Consider the following 25,772-nt stretch of genomic DNA (forward strand, 5'->3'; position numbering starts at 1 on the left):
TCAATGACTCTTGGGTTCTCAATAAATGTATCATGTTTTCTTTGCCATACTTTCTCCTCCAAAGGAAGCATGGACTCTCACATGGCCTTCATATTTGGGCTCTATACTCTCCATATAATAGCAAAGTTACTTTCTTTGTCCCATTGAACAGACAGCTCAATAATAACACTTTCCTCACTGACTTTCTTCCTCAACATAGCCAGTGAGCTACAGCATCAAAACATATGATCTCCAATAAGTAGAACTTACAGCCACTCAATGCCTATATACCACCTATAGGGCTATAAGTACTTAGATTAAGATGAAAATATCACCTCCCTTGACAGCTCATAAAGAATTATGGGAATCTGTGTCTTTCAGGGAGAAATAAGACAGGAGGGTAGTGTGTGGCAAAGGCAGGCTGGGAAGGTAGCATGACTTGTTCAATGAAAAATACCAGGAGGGCATCAAAGACTAGCTAGGGTCATCCTTGTGACATACGAATTACAACATCCCACTACATGAGCTCAGAACAGTTCCCAAAGCCTTGCACCTGGATATCTTCTGAGGACTTCATCATGTCTTCTATAGGGTGACCTAAACCTGACACCATTGTAGAAAATATTTCTTTAAAAAGAGAAAAAATAGACAAAGAAGAAAAACATCTGCAATTGTTTTCTCACTATCACGTCCCTTCACGGTAGCCCACTCACGCCCTGTAGAGTGTACTTATTCCTGTTCCCTACTTTTACATGGCCCAAACACATTCCACAGAGATTGTTTTATTTTCCACCTTTAATACCTGTTAGACATTATTAGCACTTGTACTTGTCTTGACTAATTTTAGGCTCAGCAGCAAAGAACTTAGAACTACCTCCAGAAGAACATTCCAGCACACAAAAATCAAGGAACAAAACCAGAACCCTAACTGTAACACTATCCATAATCTAACTGTAGACAATTGCTGGTGAAATTGTAGACCTTTCCTTAGACTCAACCATACCCTTATTCCTAACGCTAACTGTAACACTGCAGTAATGATAACATTAATCAGATTGTAATCCTGATGTTCATATTAACCCCAACTCTACTCCAGGTGTTAATCTAATCTTAACCTGCCTTAATTTAACCCTATGCGTGGAAAAACCCTAAGAACAAACCTTATGCTAACCCTAAGCCTAATCCTAACCCTGGTATAACTTTAGCCCTAGCCCTAACCTTAGGCCTAACCTAAACCTAACCTTAAACTAATCTTAACATTAATCTTTGTGGAACCCTAACCTAGTCCTAGCCACAGTCCAAGGCAAACAATAACACTAATGATGAGCATAACCCTGGTGGAAGTTTATTGATAAAACTGCAAATCCTAAATGAACCCTACTAGAACTCTAGCCTTAGGATAGATCGAACCCTACCATATCCCTAACCGTAAACCTACTCAAAATCTCACCGCAACCCTCATGAAACAGGAGCCCTGTCCCAGCTACATCCCAATCACTAGCCCTAAACCAAGACTAAAAACAATAAGCACAATCCTGACTCTGCTGTAACACTAACTCTAGCACTGGCACTAACCCAAATGTTGATCTCAACCCAAAACCCAACCCTAACCCTGGTGGATTCATAACACTAACCCTGACAATAATCTTCACACTAACATAAAAATTCACCCTAACCATAACACTGCTTGAACATCACCCTGCATATAGCCTAGCCCTAGACCCAGCCCTAGCCCTAGATTAGACCTAGCACTAGCCCTGAACCAAGCCTAGCTCCAACCCTAACCCTATCTCAGGTGGATCGCTAGTCCTAGCACTAACCATAGTCCAGACTTAGTTGTAACCATACCTAATACTAACAGTAAAATTAAACATAAATCAAAGCCTTGGAAACCTAGACCTAGAACTATTACCAGACCTTGCACTATTAGTAGCTCTAACCCTCAGCCTAAATATAACCCTAACACTGGTGCAAAGTGGTCATTAGACATAAACTTATGGAAAGGCATAAACCTAGTCCTAGGCTTACCCATGGCCCTAACTTCATGTAATCATAAACCTATATTAACTCTCAACCTCAGCATCTCTCTCACACTAACCCAGTGCTAACATTAACCATGAACACGACCATAACCTGATCAAAAACACTAGCTTTAGCATGAGCCCTATCTCTAGCCTTAGCCCTCGATATTTTTCTGATTATAACCCTGACCCTAGACCTACAAAGATTTAGACTTGACACTAACTGTAACAATAGCACTAGCTCTATTCACAGCCCTAGCCCTACACATAAACCTAGGCTTAATCCTAAATCTAGCCTTAACCCTAAACAAAGCCATAAACATATCATACCCTAGAACGAACACTAACCATAAGCCTATCTTAAAATTAACCCTATACAAACTTAGGCCTAGCCTTAATACTAATGTAAACCTATCACTAACCCTATTTATACCCCTAGCCTACACACCAACCCTAACACTAACTTTATAATTGGCCCGTACCCTAGCCCTAAAACAATCCCCACCCCTATCACAGCCCTAAATCTACATGTCAACCTACCCTAATTCTTACCCACCCTGAACTGGAGAACTAGCCCATGCCCTAACCCCAACCCAAACCCTAGCCCTGCTATAATCAAAGACCTATGCTTCTTTCTAATCCTTTGTAGCCCCAGCTCTATCTAATTAGTGTTAGTCCTAACACTAACCCTGCTGGAATCCTAACCAGAGAGATAGACCTTCCCATACGCAAAGACAAGCCTTTGTGAATACCTTAGCACTAGCTCTAGCCCAGGTTCTAGCCCTAGCTCTAAACCTAACCTTGACCATATCCCTCATGTGAGACTTAGCTCTAGACCCACACCTAGCTCTAGCCTAAAAATACTACAAATCTCACCAACCCTACTACTGGGAGAACACTAACCCCAAATCTAAATCTACACATAAACCCATACCTACCTCTACACCTACAACTATACCTACACCTGAAAGTAAACCTAAACCCAAACCTATTTCTAACTCAATCATAACTGGGAAACTTACACTAACTGTGGTGAAAATCACAAGCTAACCCTAACCCAAACTAAATCTTTACATTAGCCCAAGTTTAACCATCATGTAGCCCTAGCCTTAACCCTAGCACTAACACTAAAATGAGCACAAATCTTAAGTATAACACTAAAATTAACCCTAAAAGGGGTGGGGTATATGGCTTGTATCTAGATGTATCCCACAACCTCCAGCGCTCATAGCTGGGGCTTCTTGAAGGTTGCTCAGTCATGGATGTGTGCTGCTGGAATAGGCAACTTACGCATTAAGCATAATTCCGGGAGTGGTTGGATGTTTTAATAAGAGCACAACACTCCACATGAGTATCAGTGGCATCAGAACATAGGCTTGTATCACAGATGGAATATACACAGAAAGGGAGGCTCAGTGCTCTTCATTCATGGTGTCCTCTTATTAACTGTTCATCCTCTGATATGACGCTCTATCAGGTGGACCTGCTTTGGAGGCAGCTGAATAGGTACAGAGATCTCTACAAACTATGAGCTAAAATAAACATTTTCTCTTTTAAATTCTGGTGCTGGGCATCTTGTTTCAATGAGAAAACTATAAGATAAACAACTGAGACAATGGAATCTTAGCACTAGTCCCAGCCCTCACCTTAACCAAAACCCTAAACCTCACACTAGAGATACCCCTAACGCGAAGGACAGTGGAACATGAACTCTGAACCTAACCTTAACGTGAAAAAATAAATAGTAACCATAGCTTCAATCTTAACTAACCTAACTCTGGCCATCAAACTTGCAGTACCCATATCCCTCAGTCTATTTGCCCTTATCCTAAACCTTACAGAAACCCTGACACGTAACTCAACCCTTCCCATACAACGTTCCCTAGACTTATCACTATATCTGATCATAAACTAACCCTATCCCTAACACTGACATTAATAACCCTAACACCACTGTAACTAGACCCCTAATCCTATTATAGCCTTAATCTGAACACTAAACCAGGTGGAAACCTAACCATAACCCTAAGCATCCCGACACTCTACATATAAGCTAAATGATAACTGTCTTGGAATCCTACAGAGAAACAGAAAACTAACACTAAACGTAGCTCTAAACCTAAAATAGCCTTAGACCTAAACCTAACAGTAACACCCAACACAACCCTACATCTGGAGAATTCTAGCTCTACCTCAAGCACAGGTCCTAGTCACAGCTTTAGCACTAAACCAAAACACAACCTAACCCTAGCCTGAGCCCGAGCCCTATCCTCAGCCTCAGCACAATTATATCCTAGCACTAAACAACGAATGGAGGAAACTTAAGTCTAAACCTAGCCCAAGTCCTAGTCCTAGGCCTAGTTCTAGTCCTAGCACTAGCACGAGACATAGACTTTGCCCTAGCCCAAGGCCTAAGCTAATCCTGAAATTCATGTAACCGTAAATCTAAATCTAACTCTCAACCTCACCTTCACCCTCACCCTAACCCAATCCTAGCATCAGCCTTAAACAAAACTATAATCTCAATAAAACACTAGCCTCAGCATGAGCCATGATCTCTAGCCTTAGCCCTAGAACTTTTTCTAACTATAATGTTGACCCTATACCTAGAAAGAATAACATAACATAAGCTCTAACACCAGCCCTATCCCTACATATAAATGTAACCCAAATCCTAAGTATAGCTCTAACCTGAAAAAAGGCCCTAAATGTAAAAAGGCCCTAACCTTAACCAGAGACCTATGCTTAAAAATACACTTACACCTACACCTAAACATAAACATAAACATAACCATGCACCTAGTCATAATCCTAACCATAAACCTAACCCTAACCCTATCCATACCCACAGTGCTAACACTAACCTTATACCTGGTCCTTGCCTGACCCCTAGTACCATCACCAACCCTACCATACCACTAAATCTGTGCATAAACCTATCCTTAATTTTTACCCTACCCTAACTCTAGCCCCATCTCATTCCCTAATCCTATCCCAAACACTGACACTAGCCCTACACTTAACCTAATCCCTAACCCTGGTATAATGAAAGTCCTATGCCTATTTCAAGCCCTTCACTGGGCATAACCCTATCCCTAACCCTAACACTAATCCTAGTGGGACCCTAGTCCTGTACAAAAACCTTCCCATAGTAAAGAACTAGCTTTAGCCATCAGCGTAGTCCTAAACCTTACCCATGTCCTAACACAAACCTTACTACCACTAACAAGAACCTCTGGCCCAGACCTAAAACAACCCAGCCCTAAAATTAAACCTAACCCTAAATTTCACCTTATCCCTTAGCCAGATAGAACCCTTACTGGAAATTTAAGGGTGAAATTACACCTGAACTTAAACCTACACATAAACTTAAAACTAAACCTAAAGCAAAAGCTAAACCTAAGACTGTGCCTACACCTACATGTACACCTACACCTACAACTACACCTAAATCCAACCTTATCCGTAACTTAAACAACTGTGAAACTTGCCCTAACTCTGGTGAAAACCTGATGCTAACCCTAACCCAAACCAAATCTTCACCCTAGCCCAAGTCTTAGGCTCCTATGGCCCTCCCCTTGAGCTATCATTGACCCTAACCTTAGCACTAATTCTCAATCTAAACCTAAACTTAAGCCTAAGCATAACGAATGCTCTGTCTTATATTTGGGTGTCTCCCAGAGCCTCCTGTGCTCAGATGAGGAACTTGTTGGAGGTGGCTGGATCATGGAGAGATGTACTGCAATAGACAGTTAAAAGACTCAACATAGTTCTGGGTGTGGCTGGATGGATTTACTAAACACTGAACACTCTCCGGGGATATCAGTGCACCAACCAATAGCATTGTTGCTCAGATAGAAGATAGAGGGAAAGGCAGGCTCAGTGCTCTTGATTCCTGTCTGTCCTTTTATGGCTGGTTATCCTCTGCCATTTTCCGATATCCTATGAGCCTGCCGTGGAGGCAGCTGAATAGGTACAGAAACCTCTACAAACTAAGAGCTCAAATAAAGCTTTCCTCCTTTAAACTGAAGTGTTGGGTATCTTGTCTCAATGAGGAAACTATGAGATAAGCAACTGAGACAATGGGATCTTAGCACGAGTCTCAGCCCTAAACTTAACCAAAACCCTAAACCTAACACTAAAGCTAGCGCTAACCCAAAGCATGGTTCAAAACGAACTCTGAAATTAACACTAACATTAACCTTAATCCAAACCTGAACTGCAACCCTAACTGACCTACCCTCACCATCAGACTTGCACTACTCATATCCCCCTGTCTGTTTGCCCTTATCCTAACCTTACTGAAACTCTAACCCCTAACTCAACTCTTCCCATACATTTTTCCCTGGGCCTATCACTAAAACTGATTTTCAAACTAATCCTATTCCTAACACTGAAACTAATCCTAGCCCTAACCCTGCTTGAACTTTACCCCTATCCTATTATAGCCCTAATTCTAACACTCACCCAGGTGGAAACCTAACCATAACCCTAACTTTGCCGACACCCTACATATAAACTTAATGCTAACTGTCTTGGAACCCGACACCTAAACAGAAAACTAACACTAAACCTAACGCTAAACCTAGAACAGTCTTGGACCTCAACTGAACAATAACACCCAACATAACCCTAAATCTCGGGAATTCTAGCCCAACCCCAAGCACTGTTCCTGGCCAGCGCTTCAGCGCTAATCCTAAATTTAACGTACCCCTAGCCCAAGCCCTAGCCCTAACCTTCCTCTGAGCCTCAGCACTATGGTAACCCTAGCACTAAACAACGAATGGAAGAAACTTAATCTAAACCTAGCCCAAGAACTAGTCTAGGCCTACTTCTAGCCCTAGCACTAGCACTAGACATAGACTTTGCCCAAGCCCAAGGCCTAAGCTAATGCTACACTTGAAGTAACTGTAAAACCAAATCTAGCTCTCAGCATCTCCTTCACTCACCCTAACCCAATCCTAACATTAGCCACAAACAAAGCTATAAACTCAATAAAACCCTAGCCTTAGCATGAGTCCTATCTCTAGCCTTAGCCTAGATCTTTCTCTAAGTATAACCTTGACCCTATATATAGAAAGAATTAGACATAACACTAACCTTAACACCGACATAAGCTCTAACCCCAGCCCTATCCTACATATGAACATAACCCAAACCCCAAGTGTAGCCCAAACTCTAAAAGAAGCCCTCAATGTATCATAGCCTGGCCCTGACCTCACCCATAGTCCTATGTCTAAACCTAAACATAAACATAAACATAAACATAAACATAAAGTTAAACCTAAACCTAAACCCCAACATACACATAAACTTTAAACTAAACTAAAGCTAAACCTAAGCCTGCAATTATTCCTACACCTACATCTATACCTACACCTGCCACTAAACAAAGACGTACACCTAAACCCAAACTGATCCCTAACTTAACCAAATGTGAAACTTGACCTAACCCTGGTGAAAACCTCAACCTAGCTCTAACTCATACCAAATCCTCACCTTTGCCCAAGTTTTAGGCTTGTAGAGCCCTACCCTTCAGATCACTGACACTAACCCTAGCACTAATTCTAAGTCTAAACATAAATTTGAGCCTAAGCATAGTGGATGCTATGGCTTTTATCCGGCTGGCCTGCAGAGACTTCTGTGCTCATATGAGGTTTTTTTGTAGATGGCTGGATCATGGGGTTGTGATACTGGAATAGGTAACTAAATGACCTTGCAGAGTTCAGTGCATGGTTGGACGGATTTACTGAACACAGAAAATTCTCCATGGGTATCAGTGACACCAAGCAATAGGCTTTAGCTCAGATGGGAAATATAGGGAAAGGGAGGCTCAGTGCTCTTGAATCCTGTCTGTCCTGACATGAATTGCTTTTCCTCTGCATGACCCTCTAACCTGTGGGTCTGCCTTGCAGGCACCCAAATGTATACAGAAACATCTAAAAACTCCAAGCTAAAATAAACCTTAAAATGGGGTGTTGGATCTTCTGTCTCAATGAGAAAACTATGACATAAACAACTGAGACAATGGAGTGTTAGCTATAGACCCAGCCCTAAGCTTAACCAAAACTCTAAAATTAATATTAAAGGTAGTCCTAACCCTAAGGATAGTGAAACACTTATTCTGAACCTTACCTTAAAACTAAACCTATCACTACATCGGTCTTAAACTAACCCTAACCCTAAATTGAAACTAATCCTAGCCCTAAACCTGATGGGACTCTACTCCTATTCCTATTCCTAGCCCTAATTCTAACACTAAATCAGGTGGAAAACAATCGTAATCCTAACCTTGCCAATGCCCTACAAATAAACTTAATCCTATCTTGGAACCCTACACCTAAACATAAAACTAACACTAAACCTAAGAAAGAAAGAAAGAAAGAAAGAAAGAAAGAAAGAAAGAAAGAAAGAAAGAAAGAAAGAAAGAAAAGAAAGAAGAAAAAAGAAAAAAGAAAGAAAGAAAGAAAGGAAAGAAAGAAAGAAAGAAAGAAAGAAAGAAAGAAAGAAAGAAAGAAGAAAGAAAGAAGAAAGAAAGAAAGAAAGAAAGAAAGAAAGAAAGAAAGAAAGAAAGAAAGAAGAAAAAAAAGAAAGGAAGAAAGAAAGAGAGAGAGAGTTGGGATAATTGTACTTCTGATGTCTAATCGTTTGTTGAAAGGAACAGTTAATGCTTAAGTTTTTTGATGAATTTTGCAATTATATCTGGTAATCTGAACAAATAATTTGAAGATAGCAATATGCAATATAACAACCATTAATGGATTCCTACCATCGTGTCTAGTGAAGCTCTGTATCATTTCTAATGGTTTTTAAAAATTATTTTTATTCCCTTTAATGGTTTCATCAATCTTGCCTTCTTACATCTGGTAATCTGAACAATATGTAATACAACCACTGCTAATTCCAATCATTGTTTTAAAACTTTGTATCATTTTTATTGTTTTTGCTTTGTTTTGTTTTTATCTATGTTGTTGGTATTTTGCTATTGTTCCTTTTTATTATTATTCTCTTTAAAACAAAAAAATAAATCTAAGTCTAATCCTAAATCTAAACCTAGCAGTAATCGTAAATCTAAACGAAATCCAAAATTTAAACCTAACCCTAAGCATGCTGGGTGATATGGCTTGTATCTAGATGTCCCCCACAGCCTCCTGAGCTCCGAGTTGGGGTTTTTTGGAGGTGACTGGATCGTGGGTGTACAGTACTGAAATAGGCAACTTATTCACTTAACATACTTCTGGGTGTGATTGGATGGATTTACGGAAGGGAAAACAGACTTCATGGGGATCTGTGGCTCCACCCAACAGACTTGTCACTCACATGGAATGCACAAGGAAAGGGAGGCTCACTGCTCTTAATTCCTGTCTGCCCTACCATGAACTGTTTCTCCTCTGCCATGGCTCTAGATCATGCTGTCCTGCCTGAGAAGCAGCTACTGTGTACGGAAACTTGTACAAAATGAGAGCTACATTAAATTGCATAAATAAATTGGATATTGCATCTTACGTCTCAGATATGAGAAAAACAACTAAGACAATGGAAACTTAGCACTACTCCGAGCCCTAACCATTACCATAAGCCTAAAGGCAATACAAATTCTAGCCCTAACCCTAAGCATGGTAGAACTCTAATGCTGAACCTAACCCAAACCTAAACCTAAAACCCTAACCTAACTGTACCCTAAAGCCAACCTAACGCTGGCCGTAAATCTTGCACTATCCCTATCCCTATCTATTTGCCCTACTCATCAATGTCACCTTAAACATTCTGGAACCCTGAGCCCCAGCCTTACCCTGCCCATGTGCCTGTCCCTAGAACTTGCCCTACATCTAATACCAAACCTGACCTTAAACCTATCCCTAACCCTAACATTAAAACTAATTCTAGTCCTGACTGCTAGATCTCTACTTCTAATCCTATTCCTACCCCTCATCCTAACACTAAACCAGGTGGAAAAATGATCATTACCCTAAATCTACCCACTCCCTACAAGTAAACTTAATCCCAGCTGACTTGGAACCCTACACCTAAACATAAATCCAACCCTAACCCCAACTCTAAAAATAACCATAGCCTTAGACCTAGACCTAAAAGTAACACCCAGTATAACCCTAAACCTGAGTAACCCTAGTCCTATCCAAGCATGAGTCTTAAGCCCAGCCTGACCACTAAATCTAAACATAACCTAACCTTACCCACGCCCTAGCCTTCCTCTGAGCCTTAGCCCAGTTGTAGCCTTAGCACTAAACACACAAAGGAAGAACCTTAAATCTCACCCTAGACCTAGCACTAGCCTTAGCCCTAGTCTTACCTTAGCACTAACCATAGACCTACCCCTAACAATATACTTAATATTAACTCAAACTCGACCCTAGCACTAACCCAAACACTAGCAGCATCCCAGCCCTAGCACCTAACACTGGCCTTAGGCCTAGCCCTAGCATTAAGTAATCCCTAACACTAATGCTGGGGAAAACCTAACCCTAACCTTAACTCTAAAATTAATCCTAATTCTAACTCTGACCTTAAACATAAGCCAAATGCACTCCTCGCCCTTGCACAAGCCCTTGCCTATCATTTGCCCTAACACTAACCCTGTCAGTACCCTTGCCATAGTCCTACCCAAGTCATAAAACTAGTCTTTGGCATAGTCATGGCCTTAACCATAAGCCTATCCATTACTTAAACTCAGAAGGAACCTGAGCCCTAGCCCTTGCATAGCTCTAGCCCTAACTTAACATATCCCTAACCTAAACTTTAACCCTATACCTAATCATGTTGGAACCCTAACCCTGATGCTCTGCTGAACCATAGCTCTAAATCTCACAATAAACCTCATGGAATCCTAAACATAAACCTAACCTGAGTCCTAAACCTAACTCTAATCCCCTAACTGTATTGGTAGTTTTTTTTTTAGGGGGATACCAGGAATTGAACTCAGGACACTGTGCTTGCCATGCAGGCACTTATGCCACTGAGCTATATCAGTGGCACGTCCCCTAACTGTAAACTAAACTTCTATCACAGCACCAAATCTTACTCTAATCATGGTGGAAACCTAGTGCTAACCCTAGCCCTAACTCTAACTTGAATGCGGCCGGAAACCCAGCCCTATTTTTAACAGTACCTCTAACACTAATCCTAAACCTGAACCTGATGAAACACCAGTCCTACAACTAACTCAGACCCTAACCTTAGCCCTAGCTCTGGCCATAAGCCTATCACAAAAATAACACTAGTCCTAATGCTGGTGGAACCCTAACAATGACCGTAAACCTAAACCTTACCTTAACAATAACCCTAAACTTAAAACTAAAACTAACCTCAACCCTAGGAGAACCTTAAACCTGACCTGGACCTAAACTCTAACCCTGCCACTAACTGTATCCCTGTCCTATCCATACCTTAGGGCAACTCTAATGCCAACTATAATCCTAACTCTAACCTAAAACCTAACATAATGCTAACCCTAGCCATAGTCCTATCTCTAAACCTAACCCTACCACTAACAGCAACCCTACACCTAATCCTATGCTAACCATGATAGAAACCTAGATCTATCCTGGTTCCTGTTATTGGCCTCAGCCCTAACACTAACTGTAAACATAACCTTGGTGAGATCATTGCTGTAACAGTAACCCTAACACTAACACTAAACAAACCCTAACCCTAACCTTAGTGGGAGAAGAATTATACCAGAGCATTAACACTATGTTTACACTAAATCTGGTAGAACACTAGTCCTTGGGCTAGCCCTACACTTAGCCCTGGCCCTAGGTCTACCATTAAACTGACCTTCAACTTAATCCCAACTCTAACCCTGTGGAAACCATATTCCTAACCCTAGCACTAACGATGACCATAGCCATAGTCATAACCATAAACATAAACACAAATATAAACCTTATGCTAATGCTAAACCTAAACTTGAACATAACCCTTATCTAAATCTGCTTGAACCTTAAAGCTAACTCTGGCCAGAACTCACCCTTAACACTAATCCATTCACTACTCTAATCCTAACACTGGTACAACTCTAACCTTCAACTTAATCGTAACTCTGACTTAGAGTCTCGTGACTCTAAGGATTAACATAATCCTTACCCTAACCTTGCTAGAACTGTAAACCTAACTAAATCAGAAATCTACCACTACCACTACCACTAGCCTAAACCTAACTCTTATGGAACTCTAACCTTAAACCTTAATCCTACCACTAACATTAACTCTCACATCAGGAAATTAACACTAACTTTAGCCTGAAATCTAACACTAGTCCTAGGCGTGGCCCTAAGCCGGTCAACAAACCTAACCCTGGCGCTAAAACTACCTCTATGCCTAACTCTACCCCAAACATGGTGGAACCCTAGACCTACCCCACCCCTAGCATCAGCTCTAACCCTGACCCTAAACATAACTGTAGCAGAATCACAGCCCTAATACTAATTTTAACCTTAAAGTGAATCCTAGTTGGAAACCCAATCATAGCACTATTCCTAACCTAAACCTAACCCTAATCCTAACCCTGACAGAACTCTTAGTGCTACACCCAAAACCAACCCCATCCCAAACCATAGCCCTAACACTGACCCTAAACCTATGCCTAGCCCTAGTATAGGACTATCACCAATACTAACATAATGTTAACACTAATCCTGGTGGAACTCTAATCCTAACCCTAGACTTATCTCTAAACCTAACCTTAACCCTTATCCAAACCCTCCACAAATGCTAAAGATAACAAAACTATAACCCTGAAACTAACATAATGTGAACACTGGAAGAATTCTAAGCCTAAGCTCAACCCTAACCCTAAACTTAGACCAATCCCTAATCCTTCTGGGACCCTGAAGTTGAGACCACCCCAAATCCTAATCAAACCCTGCCAGAACCCAAGCCCCAGACCTAGCCCTAAATCAAGCCCTAGGTAAAGTCCTATAAATAAAGTCTAACCCTAGCCCTAACCTCACCTTAATATTAGTGGAACCTTAGCTATAAATCTAGACCTAGCCCTGGCCCTGGCCCTGGCCCTGGCCCTTGCCTAGGTGCTAGCCCTAACTTTAACACTAACTCCAATGGAATTAACCCTAACAGTAACTCTTGCCCAACACTGACCATAAACATATAGTTAAGCCTGGAAGAATGCTAATTCTAATTCTAATCCTAACTCTCACCCTACCTCAGTAGAATCCTAGTCCTAGTTCTATCCCTACCCCAGGTGTTATGCCTAGACCGTATGCTAACACTAAACCTACCCCTTACTAACAAAACTAAGCTGAAACATGGTCAAAACCTAACAACAACCATGGTGAAGCCCGAGCTCTAACTCTAGTCCTAGACCTAGTTTGTTAATGTATTGTGTACCCAAGTAATCTAATGGAAAATCTATGGACAATGGAGGAAATAGCTTCCGTTTCAAAAGGAAGAAGACAGGACACTGGGTACTTAGCTGCACCCAGCAACCTCCTGGACACTACCCATATGTCCCATGGTACTGGAAGGTTGACTGTCCCTGCTCCCAGGGAGGGGACAGGCCAGCTAAAGCCTTCACTTCATGCTTTAAAACACACTGAAGGGGCTTCAGGGATGCTACAGTTCCCCTGTCCAAAGACATCACTGTCTCCTGTGAGGAAACCTGGGTAGCCCTGGTGGCCATAGGGGAACAATACAATTACTCACTGATACAGAGGAAGATGAAAAATTCTTACTCTGGAAAACCCTCTTCTAGGCCTAAAGCCATGATTGGGGTTGAGAGAACCCCTAGTCGGTTTCTTTGCTCAACTCCGACATGTCACTTTGAAGGACACGTGTTTCACCAAGAGTTTTTAGTTGTCCCCCAGTGTCCTACTCCCTTGCTAGGAAGAGATTTACTTTAAAAATGGGGGAATACTCAGTTTCCAGCAAAGGCCAACATGGATTTGACCTGTTGGGACTACAACAGATGTCTCTGACCTAATTAGCCCACAGGTGGGTCCTGCTGCATGGTATGAGGAATGCCTGGTGGGGAAAATTCAGCTATGCCAGTAGGGGCAAAACTAAGAAAACCTCAGCCAGTCTCCTAACTGAAGCAATATCCTTTCAAACAAGAGTCACATAAAGGCCTCTTTTCTCTCACACAGAGGTATCTCAAACATGACCTTTGGAGACCCTGTCACTCTCCCTTTATTGAAACCCTCAGGAGAATATAGGACAGTAAAAGACCTCAGCCTCATAAGTGAGGCTGTAATCCCAATGCACCTTCTGGTGGCAGATCTGTATATAATTCTCACCCAAATTCCAAGAGACTCAAATTTGTGCTCAGCCTCAGGGGTCAAAGACGCTTTTCTATTCTCCTCCACCCAGATTTCCAGTTTCTGTTGCCCTTTGAATGGGAAAATTCAATTCCAAAGGAAAAACCAAACCCTAGCCCCAATACTGACCCTAAACCTATGCTTAGCCATAGGCCTAGGACTATCGCCAGAACTAACCTAATGCTAACACTAATCCTGGTGGAACCCTAACCCTAACCCTTACCTTAACTATAAACCTAACATTAAACTTAACCCTAATCGTGTAGGAATGCTAAAGACAACAAAACTATAACACTGAAATTAACATAACTTGAACACTGGAAGAATTCTAAGACTAAGCCAAACCCTAACCCTAAAATTAGAACAATCCCTAATCCATCTGGGACCCTCAAGGTGACACCAATCCAAATTCTAAACAAACACTGCTGGAACCTAACCCTAGCCCTAGTCCTACATCGAGACCTAGGAAAAGTCCTACCTCTTAACTCTAACCCTAACCCTAACCTTACAATTGGTGGAAACTTAGCCATAAAGCTAGACCTAGCCCTGGCCCAGGCGCTAGCCCTAATCCTAACACTAACCCTAATGGAATTAACACTAACAGTAACTCTAGCCCAACACCAACCATAAGCATGTAGTTAATCCTGGAAGAACACTAATTATAATTCTAATTCTAATCCTAACTCTAACCCTACCTTGGTAGAATCCTATTTCTAGTTCTATCCCTACCCCAGGTGTTATCCCCAGACTGTATGCTAACACTAAACCTACCCCTTGAGGAACTAACAAAACTAAGCTGAAATGTGGTCAAAACCTAACAATAACCATGGAGAACACTGAGCTCTAATTCTAGTCCTAGTCCTGGTTTGTTAATGTATTAAATGCACCCAAATCATCTAAGGGAAAATCTGTGGACAATTGAGGAAACAGCTTCTGTTTCCAAAAAAAAGACAGGACACTGCGCACCCAGCTGCACCCTGCCACGTCCTGGGCCCTGCTCCAAGCATCTCATGGCACTGGAAGGTTGACTGTCCCTGCTCCCAGAGAGGGGACAGGCCAGCTAAAGCCTTTCCTTCCTGCTCTAATGAACACTGAAGGGGCCTTGGGGACGCTACAATGCTCCTGTCCAAAGACATCACCGTCTCCTGTGAGGAAACCTTGGTAACCCTGGGGCACATAGGTGAGCGATACAACTACTCACTGATACAGAGGAAGATGAGAAGTTCTTACTCTGGAAAACCCTCTGCTAGAACTAAAACCATGACTGGGGATGAGAGAACCCTTAGTCGGTTTCTTTACTCCAGCTCTGACATATCACTTTGAAGGACACGTGTTTCACCGAGTTTTTGGTTGTCCCCCAGTGTCCTACTCCCTTGCTAGGAAGAGATTTACTTTAAAAATGGGGGGAATACTCAGTTTCCAGTAAAGGCCAACGTGGATTTGACCCGTTGGGACTCCAGAGATGTCTCTGACCTATTTAGCCAACAGGTGGGTCCTGCTGCATGGTATGAGGAATGCCTGGTGGGGAAAATTCAGCTATGCCACTAGGTGTAAAACTAAGAAAACCTCAGCCAATTTCCTAACTGAAGCAATGTCCACCCAAAGATGAGTCACGTAAAGGCCTCTGGTCTCTCACACAGAGGTATCTCAAACACGACCTTTGGTGACCCTGTCACTCTCCCTTTATTGAAACCCTCAGGAGAATATAGGATGGTAAAAGACCTCAGCCTCATAAGTGAGGTGTAACTCCAGTGCACCCTCTGGTGGCAGATCTGTATACAATTCTCTCCCAAGTTCCAGGAGACACAAATTTGTGCTCAGCCTCAGACCTCAAAGAAAGCTTTTCTATCCCACTTCACCTAGATTTCCAGTTTCTGTTTGCCTTTGATAGCGAAAATCCAATTTCAAAGGAACAATAGCAGCATACTTGGGCACTTCTCCCTCAAGTGTTCAGAGAGAGCCCTTGCCTTTTGATCAGGCATTATAAAAAGATTTAAGAACCTTAGAACTTAAACGGGAAACCATTCCTCAGCAGGTACACAATATTCTAATCCGCAGCTCAACTTGGAAGTTGTCCAACCATAACCCTATACAAACTTCCAATTTTCTACCTAAGAAAGGATATAAAGTCTAAAATGAAAAGCTCATATAACCTCCCAAAAGTTCCATATTTGGGATGTATTCTTACATCTAGGGAAAAACAGTTATCTATCGACCTCATCCAGGTTATCAGCAATCGCAGGTCTTCTGCCACCAAACAATAGCTTTATTCCTTCTTAGGAATGGCTGCCTTCAGACAGACATGGACACCTAATTTTGGACAAATGGAAAAGTCTTCATATGAAGCTGTCAAGAGTCCTGAGTCCGTGCCCCCTAGAAGTGACTGACAACGCATTTAGACAAACAAAACACGCCCTTACTCAGGCTGCAGCACGGGGAATACCTGACTGAAGAGAAACCTTTTTCCTGTACATATCAAAAAAGAGAGGAATTTCTTTCAGTGTCTTGACCCAAAGGCTAGGACAAGAAATTGGCCATTAGCATACTTTTTTTAAAAGATAGAGTGGTTACTGAGTGTCCCCTCTGTCCAGGGACAGCAGTAGCTAAATCTGTAAAGACAGAAAAAACTGAAAACTAACTGGGGCAAAAATTGGAAGTTTTTAGAGGCCAAACACCTTCTCTGAGTGATCTCTGAACAAAAGGAGACCTTGTAGTTCTTTGATATTAGAAAAGGGCAAAACACTGAATATCCATAGACTCCCAATATGCTCTCTCATGCTGCATGCTCATGCAGCCATCTGCAAAGAAAGGGGCTTGCTAACTAATAAGCATCTATAAAGCACAGAAAGGAAATCCGACAGCTCCTAGAGGCAGTCTATCTTCCCAAACAAGTCACTGTCACACATTGGGGGGACACCAAAGAGACATATCTAAAGTCTCCTCGGGAAATCAAAAGCCTGATAGGGAGGCAAAAGGGCAGCTTTACACCCCTTCAAAACCTTAGCCTTACTCCAATTCCTGAGGAGCCATTAAAACCAGTCTATATTCCCAGCAACGTAGAGGGACTTTAGCAAAACAGGGAACTAAAAAGGGATTCTGGTGACATTTAGAAAAAAAATTGGTCATTACTCAAGGGACACAGTGGAAGACTATAAAAACCCTTGATGATTTTTCCATATGAGAAGAGATGCTGCCATGAAAATCGCCACTCAAATTTTCACACAACGAGGACTAGCAGCAACCACCTGACAGGTCTGCAAAGCTTGCCCACTCTGTACCTACAATAACACTGGCAAGCCCATAGCACCTCCTGTGTTAGAACCAGTGCTGAAGACAAAGATATAACTTGAGGAGCACTGGAAATTAGACTTTATCCACGTGCCACCGTGTGGGAGACTTGGACAAATATCGGTCTCAATACACAGCTTGCATGCTGGGCTGAGGCCTTCCCTACTAATGGGGAAAGGCTCTACATGTAATCAAGGTGCTCCTCAAACAAATCATTCCCAAATTTGGACTACCCAATGCCTTCAGAGTGAAAAAGGGGCCTCCTTTTATCTCTCTAATAATGCGGTGTGTGGCTAAGAAATTTGGAATAAACTGTCATCACTATGCTACATGCAGTCCTCAGTTTGTTGGAGAGGTCAACCAGACCCTACTGGGAGCTCTCCAAAGCTGTGCCCAGAAACATCTGAGTCTTGCCTCTGACTGTTGCCAATAGACTTCATGAGGGTTCTGAATCCCAAAACTGGGCTAAATATGGGTCTGTTTGAAAAGTTAGAAGGAAGCCTATTCTATCTTCTGATATGATACTACACTCAGAGACCACAAGATGCTTACAATACCTTATTCATTAGGACAAGTACAACAGGCTTTCCAACTGTATGGGAACAGCGTCCTGCCAGAGTCTTACCCAGAGGAATACCTATTGTCTGCCTTGGAGACGATATAAGGGGAACTTACAATGCCTTTCAGCAGGAAGTACCTATAAAGGGATGAAGACCTCCCCTCCCTTGACAGCTCATAAAGATTATGGGAATATGTGTCTCTCAAGGAGAACTAAGGCAAGAGGCTAGGGTGTGGAAAGGCAGACTAGGAAGGTAGGCATGTCTTCTTAAATGAAAACTCGAAGGGCATGAAAGACTAGCTGGGGTGGTTCATATGACATGCTAATTATGAAATACCAGGACACATGCTCAGAATACCTCCCAAAGCCCTGCACCTGGACATCTTGTGAGAACTTGAGCAGATTTTCAATAGGCTGGTGTAACCTTCATGCCAGTGTGGGAAATATAACAAAAAAGAACATGAACATCTGTAACTGTGCTCTCAGTACCATGTACTTTCAGGGTAGCACACTCATGCCCTGTGGAGTGTACTTATTTCCTTTTTCTACTTTTACTTGGCCCAAACTCATTCACAGAGACTGGTGTTCCCTTCTACCTTTAATATTTGTAAAACATTATTACCCTTTGTGCTTGTGTTTATCAATATTTAGCTCAGAACAGGTAGGACCTAGAACTATCTGCAGAATACTCCAGCATACCAAAAACATAACCAGAACACTAACCCTATCCATAAATCTAACTCTAACCCAATCTCTGGTGAAATTGTAGACCTAGACCTAGCCCAAACCATAGCCTATCCCTAAAGCAAACTGTAACGCTAGAGAAATGCTAACAGTAACCATAATGCAACACTAACCTTAACACTAAACCCAACCTTAATCCTGGTGAAAACCTAACCTAACACTAAACCTGCAGATACCTTAACCATAAAACTCAACCTAATCTAACTGAGGTGTAACTCTAGCCTTAGACTTAGCCATAGCCCTAGCCCTAGCCCTAGCCAAGGCGCTGGCCCCGGTCCCGGCCCCCGTCCTAGCCCTAGACCTAGCCCTAGCTCCAGGGCTAGCCCTAGCAGTAGCACTAGCCCTAGCCCTAGCCCTAGCCCTAGCCCTAGCCCTAGCCCTAGCCCTAGCCCTAGCCCTAGGCCTGGCATTAGGCCTAGCCCTAGCACTAGCCCTAGCACTAGCCCTAGCCTATCCATGGGCAAGACAAACAATAACACTAAATATTATAATATTCCTGGTAGTAGCCTAATGATAAGGCTCAACCTAAACCCACAACGAACCCTATTGGAAGCCAATATCTATGCCCTAGCCCTGGCCTAGCCCTAAACCTAACCTAAACCACAACCCTAAATGTAAATCTAAACCAAAACCTAACCCTATTCCTGATAAAATCTAAAACTGAACACTAACCATAAACCTAACCAAAAACATGGTAGAACCCTAGCTTTGGTCCTAACACTAGTCATCTCTCTAGCCCTACTCCTAGCCCTAAAAACTAATCCTAAGATTAATTCTATACCTAACCCTACCAGTATTTCAGGCTCTAGCTCTAGCTTTAAACCTAAACTTTACCTTTATCCTAACTCTTCCGGAACACCAAATCTAACTCTAAACCTAACATTAACCCTAACAACAGCCCTACCTAAACCCCAATCCTAACCATAATGGAACCATAAACCTAAACCCATACCATAAGACTAACCCTAAACCTAAACTTAACCCTGAAGAACCCTAACACTAGTACTAGCCCTAGATTGGCCCAATCCTGGATTCAAATATTAGACCTGGTCCTACTAAGCCTACACTAAAATTAACAATAAATCTAATGATAACACTAACATTAGTGGATCCATACTCCTAAGCCTAATCCTAACCTAAATGCCTGAACCTAACATTGATCTTAATTCTAACCCTAACACTAAAGCTGTCCCTAACCTAACTTTAACCCTCGCAAAATTCTGACCCAAAACTTAATCCTAACTATAACTCATAACCTACAACTAAGCCTAATTCTAGCCAAAACCCTAACCCAAGTCCTAGCGCTAGCCATATCACTAGCCCTAGCACTAACACTAACCATAACATTAATCCTACCCTAAACATGGTAGAAACCTAGACCTATTCTTATCATTATTGCTAGTCCTAGCCCTAACACTAATCCTACTAAAATGTACCCTTGGTGGAATCATAACCCTAACCCTAATCCGAACCTTATCCCTAACTGTAAGTCTAACACTGACAGAAACTTAATGCTACCCCCAGCCCTAAAGCTAGTCTTAACCTTAGCTTTAACCACTAGCCCTAACCCTAAACTTCTGTAGAGCCCTGGCCCTAGGCCTACCATTAAACTGACCTTAAACTTAATCCTAACTCTAATCCTAGGGAAAACCTATTCCTAAACCTAGCATTAACCATAACCATAGTCATAACAATAAACATAAACATAAACACAAACTTTCTGCTAATGCTAAACCTAAACTTCAATAAAACCCTTATCCTAAATCTGCTCGAACCCTAAAGCTAACTTTGGCCAAAACTCACCCTTAACACTAACCCATTCACTACCCAAATCCTAGCATTGGTGGAACTCTAACCTTAAACTGAATCCTAACTCTGACACTAACACTAAATCTTATGCTATACCTAACCCTAAAATTCAACAAAATCCTTACCCTAAACATGCTAGAACCCTAAACCTGACTCACACCAGAAATCTAACTTTAACACTAACACAACCACTACTCTAAACCTAACTATTGTGGAACTCTAACCTTTTTTTAAAAAAACTCTAACCTAAACCTTAATCCTAATACTAACTCTAACTCTCACATCAGGAAATTAACACTAAGACTAACTTTAGCCTGAAATCTAACACTAGTCCTAGGCATGGCCCTAAGCCTCTCACCAATCCTACCCCTGGCACTAACACTACCCTATGCCTAATTCTACCCTAAACCCTAGACCTACCCCTATCTCTATCACCAGCTCTAGTCCTGACCCTAAACATAAGCGTAACAGAATCACAGCCCTAATACTAATTTTAACCTTAAAGTGAATCCTAGTTGGAAACATAATCATAACACTAATCCTAAGCTAAATCTAACTCTAACTCTAACCTAAACCTAACCCTAACCCTGACACTGACAGAACTCTAGTGCTATTCCCAAACTCAGCTCCAGCCCAAGCCCTACCCCTAACACTAACCCTAAACCTATGCCTAGCCTTAGCCTTAGCCTTAGAACTATTGCCAAAATTAACCTGATGCTAACACTAATCCTAGCGGAACTCTAACCCTAACCCGAGTCTTATCTCTAAACCTCACCTGAAACCTAACCCTAACCCTCCAGGAATGCTAAAGATAACAAAACTATAACCCTGAAACTAACATAACTTGAACACTGGAAGAATTCTAAGCCTAAGCCCAACACTAACCCTAAACTTAGACCAATCCTTAATCCTTCCGGGACCCGGAAGTTGACACCAACCCAAATGCTAATCAAACCCTGCCAGAACCCAAGCCCAAGACCTAGCCCTAGATCAAGCCCTAGGTAAAGTCCTAAACCTAAGTCTAACCCTAATGCTAACCAAAGCTTAATATTAGTGGAACCTTAGCTATAAATCTAGACCTAGCCTTAACCCTAACATGAACCCTAATGGAATTAACCCTAACAGTAACTCTAGCCCAACACTGACCCTAAGCATATAGTTAAGACTGGAAGAACTGTAATTCTAATTCTAATCCTAACTCTAAACTTACCTTGATAGAATCCTAGTCCTAGGTCTACCCTACCCCAGATGTTATCCCTAGACCTAATGGTAATACTAAACCTAGCCCTTAAGGAACTAACAAAACCTAAGCTGAAACATGGTAAAAACCTAACAATAACCATGGTGAAGTATGAGCTCTAACTCTAGTCCTAGGCCTGTTTGTTAATATATTAAGCGTACCCAAATCATCTAAAAGAAAACCTATGGACAATCGAGGAAACAGCTTCTGTTTCAAAAGGAAGAAAACAAGACACCAGGCACTCAGCTGCACACAGCCACCTGCTGGGCCCTGCCCCAAGCGTCCCATGGCACTGGAGGGTGGACTGTCCCTGCTCCGAGAGGGTACAGGCCAGCGAAAGCCTTCACTTCCTGCTCTAATGAACACTGAAGGGGCCTCAAGGACACTAAAATGCCCCTGTCCAAAGACATCACCCTCTCCTGTGAGGAAACCTGAGTAGCCCTGGTGGACACAGGGGAGCAATACTATTACTCACTGATACAGAGGAAAATGAAAAACTCTTACTCTGGAAAACCCTCTTCTACATGTAGAGAGCATGACTGGGGATGAGAGAACCCCTAGTCAGTTTCTTACTCCAGCTCTGACATGTCACATTGAAGGATACATAGCCAAGAGTTTTTAGCTGTCCTCTAGTGTTCTGCTCCCTTGCTACAAAGAGATTTACTTTAAAAATGGGGGGAATTCTCGATTTCCAGCAAAGGCCAACAGGAATTTGACCTGTTGGGAGTACAGCAGATGTCTCTGACCTAATTAGCCAACAGTTGGGTCCTGCTGCATGGTATGAGGAATGCCTGGTGGGGAAAATTCACCTATGCCAGTAGGTGTAAAACTAAGAAAACCGGGGCTGGGGATTTAGCTCAGCGGCACAGGGCCTGTTTGGCAAGTGCGAGGTCGTGAGTTCAATTCCCGGTACCGGAAAAAAAAAAAAAAAAAAAAAACTAAGAAAACCTCAGCCAATCTCCTAACTGAAGCAATATCCTTTCAAACAAGAGTCACATAAAGGCCTCTTATCTCTCATACAGAGGTTTCTCAAACATGGCCTTTGGTGGTCTTGTCTTTCTCCCTTTAGTAAAACCCTCAGGAAAATATAGGCTGGTAAAAGACCTCAGCCTAAGTGAGGCTGTAATCCCAATGCACCCTCTGGTGGCAGATCTGTATACAACTCTCTCCCAACTTCCAGGAGACAAATTTGTGCTCAGCCTCAGACCTCAAAGATGCTTTTCTATTCTCCTTGACCCAGATTATCAGTTTCTGCTGCCTTTTGAATGGAAAAACCCAGTTTCAAAGGAAAAAGAGCAGCACATGTGGGCACTTCTCCCTCAACTGTTTAGAGAGAGCCCTCGCCTTCCGATAAAGCATTATATAAAGACCGAAGAAACCTAGAGCTTAAACAAGGAACCATTCTGCAGAATGTACACAATATTCTAATCTGCAACTCAACTTGGAAGTTATTCAACTATAACCCTATACAAACTTTAATCTTCTAGCTAAGAAGGGATGTAAGGTCTAAAATAAAAGGCTTGTATACCCTCCCAAAAATTTCAATATTTGGGATATATTGTTACACCTAGGGAAAAACAGTTGTCTATCGACCAGATCCAGGTTGTCTGCAATCTCAGGTCTTCTGCCACCAACAACAGCATTCTTCCTTCTTAGGAATGGCTGTCCTCAGCCAAATATGGACACCTGATTTTGGACAAATCACAAAGTCTTCATATGAAGCTGTCAAGAGTCCTGAGTCCGTGCCCCCTAGAAGTGACTGACAACACATTTAGTCAAATAAAACACGCCCTTACTCAGGGTGCAGCACTGTGAATACCTGACTGAAGAGAAGCCTTCTTCCTGAACATATCAGAAAAGAGAGGAATTTTTTTCAGTGTCTTGACCCAAAGGCTAAATTTGCCCATTAGCATACTTTTTCAAAAAGATGGAGTGGTTACTGGGTGCCCACTCTGTCTAGGGACAGCAACAGCTAAAGCTGTGAAAGCAGAAGAAGCTTAAAACTGATTGGGACAAAAAATAGAAGTTTTTAGCAGGCCAAACACCTTCCCTGAGTGATCTCTGATCAAAAAGGAGACCTTGTAGCTCTTACTTGGGCATTGATATTGGAAAAGGACAAACCTAAATATCCATACTTGTTCTGGTACTGCATGCCCATGCAGTCATCTCAAAAGAAAGAGGATTGCTAACTAATAAGCACTCATCTATAAAGCACCGAAAGGAAACTCTACAACTCCTACAGGCAATCTGTCTTTCCAAACAGGGAATTGTCACACATTGAGGGGACAGCAAAGAGATATATCTAAAGTCTCCTTTGGTAATCAAAAGCCTGATAGAATGGCAAAAGACAGCTTTACAGGCCCTCAAAACCTTAGCCTTATTTCAATTCCTGAGAAGTCATTAAAACCAGCAACATAAAGGGATTTTAGCAAAAGAGGGAACTAAAAAGGGACTCTAGTGGTATTTAGAAAAAAACATTGGCCCTTCCCCAAGGGACACAGTGGAAGACTATAAAAACCCTTGATGATTTTTCTATATGAGAACCAGTGCTACAGAGGAAATCATCACTCAAATTTTCACACAACTAGACTAGCAGCAACCACCTGACAAGTCTGCAAAGCTTGCCCATCTGTACCTACAGTAACATTGGCAAGCCCAGTTCACCTTCTTTGTTAGAACCAGTACTGAAAAGAAAGATAACTTGGGGCTGGGGATTTAGCTCAGCGGCAAAAGCGCCTGCCTGGCAAGCGCAAGGTCGTGAGTTCGGTTCCCAGTACCAGAGAAAAACCAAAAAAAAAAAAAAAGAAAGATAACTTGAGGAGCACTGGAAATTAGCATTTATCCACATGGCACCATGTGGGAGATTTGGACAAATATTGGTCTCAATAGACAGCTTACAGGCTGGACTGACGCCTTCCCTACCAATGGAGAAAGGTTCTACATGTAGTCAAGGTGCTCCTCAAAGAAATCATTCCACAATTTGGACTACCCAAACTCCTCAGAGTGAAAATGGGCCTCCTTTTATCTGTCAAATAACTCACAGTGTGGTTAAAGAATTTGTATTAAACTGTCATCTCCATTCTACATGCAGTCCTCAGTCTGTTGGAAAGGTCAAACAGACTCTACTGTGAGTTCTGGCAAAACTATGCCAAGAAGCATCTGAGTCTTGCCTCTGATTATCGTCAATAGCCCTCATGAGGGTTATAAACCCCAAAACTGGGATAAATATGAGTCTGTTAGAAATGATATAAGGAGGCCTTCTCTCTTCTGATATGGTAGTACACTCAGAGACCACAAGATGCTTACAATACCTTCTTCATTAGGCCAAGTACAAGATATCCAACTGTATGGGAACAGAGGCCTGCCAGGGTCTTACCCAGAGGAATACCTAATGCCTGCATGGAGCCCATATCAGTGGAACTTCCAATACTTTCCAGCAGAAAGTACCTATAAGAAGATGAAGACTTCCCCTCCTTGATAGCTCATAAAAAATATGGGAATCTGTGTCTCTTAAGAAGAAATGAGCCAAGAGTTTAGGGTGTGGCAAAGCAGGCTAGGAAGGTAGGCATGACCTCTTAAAAGAAAACTCAAAGGGCATGAAAGACTAGCTGGGGTGCTTCTTGTGACATGATAATTGCAAAATCCCAGGACACATGCTCAGAATAGTTCCCAAAGCCCTGCACCTGGACATCTTGTGAGAACTCAAGCAAGTTTTCGATAGGGTGACATAAACCTCATGCCAGTGTGGGAAATAGAAGAAGAAGAAGAAGAAGAAGAAGAAGAAGAAGAAGAAGAAGAAGAAGAAGAAGAAGAAGAAGAAGAAGAAGAAGAAGAAGAAGAAG

General features: G+C 42.0%; 1 long non-coding RNA gene across 1 annotated transcript in view; it reads right to left on the reverse strand.

Moving 5' to 3' along the window:
- The window catches only part of LOC102027633, a 77,876-nt gene that overhangs the window by 17,995 nt on the left and 34,109 nt on the right, over positions 1–25,772 (reverse strand). The window lies entirely within an intron of this gene.

This window comes from Chinchilla lanigera, unplaced genomic scaffold (assembly GCF_000276665.1).
Source record: "Chinchilla lanigera isolate Chin_1 unplaced genomic scaffold, ChiLan1.0 scaffold00013, whole genome shotgun sequence".
NCBI lineage: Eukaryota > Metazoa > Chordata > Mammalia > Rodentia > Chinchillidae > Chinchilla > Chinchilla lanigera.